Source organism: Lygodium microphyllum, chromosome 28 (genome assembly GCF_053477565.2).
Source record: "Lygodium microphyllum isolate KBCC chromosome 28, Lygodium_microphyllum_v1.1.10, whole genome shotgun sequence".
NCBI lineage: Eukaryota > Viridiplantae > Streptophyta > Polypodiopsida > Schizaeales > Lygodiaceae > Lygodium > Lygodium microphyllum.
The window spans coordinates 105,702,924-105,708,804 of record NC_141162.1 but is presented as its reverse complement, the minus strand read 5'-3'; positions in this window follow the sequence as shown (position 1 = coordinate 105,708,804).

Genomic DNA, 5,881 nt, shown 5'->3' with positions numbered 1-5,881 from the left:
AATTCAAGAGGATCCTACGTATTGGGTATATTGTAGAGCCTTTAGGCATAGCAAGAGTAGGGGAAGATTGGTTTGATCATGCTGAAAAGAATTGCCCTAGGGTTTCAGCATACGTGGATGGAATACTAGTGGAGCATGCTATTGTAGACACTGGGTCCTCCATCAATATCATGAGTTCAAAGTTGATGGAGAGGTTGGGTCTAGGCATCCAAAAAGATAACTCCACCCTTCTTAGAATGGCTAATGATAGTTTAAGGCAACCATAAGGTTGCGTTACTAAAGTCCATGTTACAGTCGCAAGTGTAGAATGCTTCTTGGACTTTAGGGTGATAAGATTTGCAGGACATCTAGCTATCGAGTCCTACTAGGCAGGCCTTGGATCTTACGAATAGACTGTCAAGTTGATATACCTGCTGGTCGAGTGGTTCTAGGTAGAGGTGCTAATCGAGTAATAGTCGATGCTTACCCTGAGTCTCCTCAGAGTGAGAGAGCTCCTTTATCCTCTACTGAATTAGAAACAGTAGATGATCCATCTGGTAGTGAGACATCATCCAGTGATGAATCTAAAGAGGGGTCCACTATAGAGGATATTTATCAGATAACTCTAAATGAGCTGATAGAGCCGCAAGATAGGATAAGAGATGCGGATGTGATTGAGTTGGACCTTGGCACGCCGAATGATTCATAGCCAATTAAATTAGGTTCCATGCTCAATTCAGCAGAAAGGGAGGACTATGTGTCCTTGATTCAAGAGTTCCGCGACATCTTTGCTTGCTGAGAGGCATTCCTCCCAGCTTGGCTGTTCATACTATTCTTGTAAAAGAAGGCAGTCGTCCTGTGTGTTAGAAGGTAAGGCGTATGCCTTTTGAATTGAGGGATGGGCTATTTGAGGAGTTACAGAAGTTACAAAAAGCTAGTTTAATCTTCCCTGTATAGCACACAGAATGGTGTTCACCAGTTGTTATTAAGAAGAAGAAAAATAACCAGATCTGACTATGTGTAGATTTTAGAGAGCTGAATAAGCAGACGGTTAAGGATTACTACCCGTTTCCATTTATTGACCAGATTTTGGATCAATTAGTGGGTAGGGAAATATATTCATTTATGGATTGCTTTGTAGGATACAACCAGATGGTAATTGCAAAAGAGGACAAGTTGAAAACAACTTTCATTACTTTCTTCGATACTTTTGCATATCATGTGATGGCCTTTGGTTTGTGCAATGCACCTGAATCATGGCAACGAACAACAAACAAGACCTTTGGTGACATCTCCCCAGAAGAGTTGAAAGTATTTATCGATGATCTTGGGGTAGCCACTGTAAGGGAAAGGATGTTGATTATCTTAAGAAAGTGCTTTGAGCACTACAGACAATTTTGTATCACTCTTAACCCACGGAAGTGTGTCTTTGGAGTGCCTTATGGACTATTGCTAGGCCATGTGGTCAGTTCACTAGGGATAGCAACTGACCCTGAAAAGATCAAGGTTATAGTCGCTATGAGTCCACCACGCACTCCAAAAGAGGTACATAGCTTTCTGTCATCGATAAGGTACTATCGACAGTTTATAAATGCCTTGGCAGAAAGGACGTTGCCATTAATGAACTTATTATCCTTTTGCTGTCTATTTGTATGGAGCGACCCTTGTAAGGTAGCTTTCGAGGATGTGAAATAGGAGCTAGTAAAAGCACCAATTTTAAAAGCACCTAAAAGAGGCGAAGTATTTTACATATTTTCAGCAGGCACCATGCATAGTATCAACTGTTGTTTAGCCCAAATCTGAGAGGAAAAGTGGTATCATCCGATAGCTTTTGCTAGTCGAAAATTGGGCATATCAGAAATTAACTACACCTATATGGAGAAGTTGTGCCTTGCGATGGTCTTTGCGACTAAAAAATTTAGGCACTACATCCTCTATGAGAATGTAGTTTTCTATACAAAGGCGGAAGGGCTTAGATTGCTTATGAACAAGCTATAACCGCCTGATCGTCTGGCAAAGTGGTTAATCACTTTGAAGGAGTTTGATTATGAGATTAAGAGTAAGCCACCGAGGTTGCAGGGGATTGTGGAATGCCTTGTGGATTTCGGGGAGCCGAAAGAGACTTTGGCTGAAGGAAGTGATATTGAAGAAATGTTTAAAATTGATACAACTTCTATCCCATCTTGGTATACTGCTATCATGCATTATCTATCAATGGGAGAGACTGGAGCTGGTTTATCAAAATCTAAAAAGAGGAAAATTAGACAATAGGCTTTGAAGTTTTCCTTTATCGCAAGGACACTATATCAGTAGGGTGTTGATGATATCTATCGCCGATGTGTGATGCCTGACGAGGTTCCTTTCATCTTGGAAGAGTGCCATGACTCTGCATGTGGAGGGCACTTTGTTGGACGGTTGACGGCACAGAAAGCTTTAAGAGCTGGATATTGGTGGCCGTCCATCTTCCAAGATTCCTTTGAGTATGTTAAGAGATGTGATACCTGTCAAAGACATGACAATAGAGAGAATAGGAAACGCCCACTTACGCCTATCATGGCTATTTTCATTTGAGAAGTGGGGTATTGATTTTGTGGGTCCTATCACCCCGTCGTCTACTACCTAGAAGAGGTACATTATAGTAGCAACTGATTATTTTACAAAATGGTCAGAAGCACGGGTGAAGAGGTAGGACAATGCAAAAGAGACTGCAAGTTTCCTCTTAGAGCAGATTATCTACCGTTTTGGTCCACCGAAGGAACTAGTATCGGACCGTGGAACCCATTTTTTGAATAAAGTGATCAAAAGCCTAACTGAAGCTTAGCAAATCAAGCATAACAAAACGACCCCCTATAATTCGCAAGCAAATGGACAAGTCGAGAGTAGTAATAAGCAGCTTGTGGGTATCTTGTCTAAAATAGTCTCGGAGAAGAAACGAGACTGGGACAGGAAGTTGTATGTGGTAGTATGGGCGTACAATACAACGTTCAAGTGAGCTACCGGCCATACTCCATTTAAATTAGTTTATGGGGAAGAGTGTGTGTTACCCCTCGAAATCGGGTTGCCAACCATACGGTTTGCAATTAATCACTCGTTGGGAGACGAGGATGCACTCTTTGAGCATTTCACGACCATAGCCCACCTAGATGAGCTGAAATTGCAGAGCTTATTACATCAGGAGGTAGCTAAACATCGGATGAAGCAGTTGCATGACCTTAAAGCAAAGAAGTATACATTTAAAAAAGGGCAATTAGTTCTGTATTATGATGTGCGTAGGGAGCTGTTTCCAAGGAAGCTGGAACCTAGATGGGATGGCCCCTACAAGATTGTCATGATAGGGAAAAATAGGTCTATGGCTCTACTAGCTGATTTGCAGGGAGTAGAATTTAAAAATAAGGTTAATCTTAATAAGATTAAACCTTATTATTTCTAAGTATGCTAACACGGAGAAATGCATTGCAGGTCCATGCTAGGGCTGATTTGAGACATGCAAAAGAGCTTAAAGTTGGTTGATGGGGCGGTTAATTCCTTATTTGGAGCACCCATATCTGGAGTAAAGATACCATCAGGGGAAACTTATCTGGTGGAGCAAAGGATACAAAGTGATTGAGCAAGAAGACAGAACCTTTGTGTGGGAGATCAAAGTCTTCTGCCATCACTGCTTACGAATGTTGACAAGTATCTTTGTTGAGTTTAATGAAGAAGGTGGGATGGAGCAGTCAGTTCATCCTCTAAACATATTAAATTTTGACTATCATAATTACGAATAGAGGAGTTTGTGATGGCAGGCTATGTAAACCCATTATGGACGTACACATTATATTTTGACGGAGCGTCCAGGGGCCCTAATAAAAAGGGGAGTGTTGGAGTAGTAATCCGAGATCCCCGACATAGAGTTACAATGAAGTTAGCTGCTTATCTCAGGTTAGGATTCACTAACAATATGGCGGAGTATAAAGCCTTGATTATGGGATTGCATATTTCCAAACAAGGTGGTATTCGATGGTTGTTAGTAAAAGGGGATTCCCAGTTGATCTTGAATCAGCTAGATGGGACATACACAGTGTAGAACCCCATCCTTTGTATGTATCATCGAACTGCCATGACCCTACTTGAGGAGTTTGAGAGCATGTCTCTTCAGCTGATTCCACGTTATTGGAATCAGTTTGTGGATTCACTGGAAAACCTTTCTTACGAAGAAGACCTTTTCTTCAATTGTGGTCCTAGTTTGGATATTGCTATCAATAATGAGACAGGACCCGGTCGCTTGTGGGGAATGTTATCAGAGCATGCAATATATGGCAGGCGATGGTTGATATGGGTAATGCAAAGAGTAGCCAAGACCCATCTCCTGTTGTTTTTCTGGACCCATAGGCTGATTAGACAACATGTTATGCGTACGCCTCTTGCTATATATGCAGGGGGATGGGTCATAATCTTATGCATTTAGCTTAGGGCTACGAGCCCTATTTTTTCTTCTTGGAAAGGAGCATATTATTGTATATCTGTACTATTTCGGGGAGGGATGTGTAGGTGCTATTCTGTTTTATTTCGTTAGGCCAAGAGGGCCAGTTTTGTGAGGTTTTAAAGGATTTATTTCATTAGGACAAGAGGGCTAGTTGTCTGTTTAGTACGGGTGCAGTTAATGGTTTCTTATTTTAGTCTTGTGCTAGATAGGTTCAAAGAAGAGCTTGGAAGGAGCCTATGTTGCACGGAGACTTCTCGTGGCCCTATCTAGGTGATATCTCTCCTTTACAAGTACCATGTTTTTATGCTATATGTGTCTGTGTACTTGTGGGGGACTTTCTTTTCTTGTTGGGGACCGGTGTCCAAGGCATGAAGTCCCAGGTTTAGGTTAGGTATATCTGAGGGACCTGTAAAGACATTGCCAGGCATCGAAAGACCTGTTTTAGAAGGTAGTTCTAGTGACCTTGTTCTGCTAGCCTGCTAGGCAGTCGTTCTAGGAGTTCTTGTTAGTTGTGAGGCAGTTAGAGAAGCCTGCCAGAGGAAAAAATGATGATGATAGAGAGGAAAAACCCTGAATATCTCAAAGGGCAATAAATATATACAAAGGTGTGTAAAAAGGGGTTCTAACCCCTATAAAAATAGAAAAGAAAAGAAAGGAAAATGTATAAGCAGTTGATCATCGCCTTGCGAAGGCCTGGTAGGTTCCTGGGGATGAGTCAGACCTGGGGCCGATGCCTTGTCTTCCTACGGGTGGCATCTCACTGGAAAAGAAGAAAGTAAGGAAGGTTGGAGAGAAAATAAAAGTGAGCGTCAGAAAAGGATTAAGTGTCTCCTTGCGAGGGCTTGGTAGGTTCTTGGGTACCAAGACAGGACCTGAGGCCGATGCCTTGTTCTCCTTGGGTCACTACGCTCAGCTCCCTCCTTTTCACACGTCCGAGTATGGAAGAATAAAAACCTAAAAGAAGAAATGTGTTAAAAGGAAATACTTCTTGATCAGGCTATAGGAGTCCTCGCCTAGTTGGAGCTCCTAGTTGTGTTGTCCTTATTTAGGTAGGTAGTTCAGACCACACTTAGGGCGACCTCTTTGATAGTTCTTTTTAGTTTGGCCGTGCTGGAGCAGTCGGTTAGTGACTAGCTTCGGACCTTCTATCAAATTATGCTAGGCCTACTCCTTGTGGATTTCATGCCTTGGTTTTGTCAGGGGGTAGGGTGCGCATTGTGTTGTGTTTTAGTATGTATCTATTTTGTATCAGCTTGATGCTTCCTTTGGTTGTTTTGTGCAGATCTATTTTGGGATTTGACGGGCTGAGTCGCCGTATCCTGTGGTTGCCAATGAGAGCGGAGTTTTGAGCCTCGAATGTGCCTAAACTTTGCCAAAAAATCCAGAATTTAGGGAAAAAATATTCAACATCGAAGGTGGCAAGACCCACAGATTTCT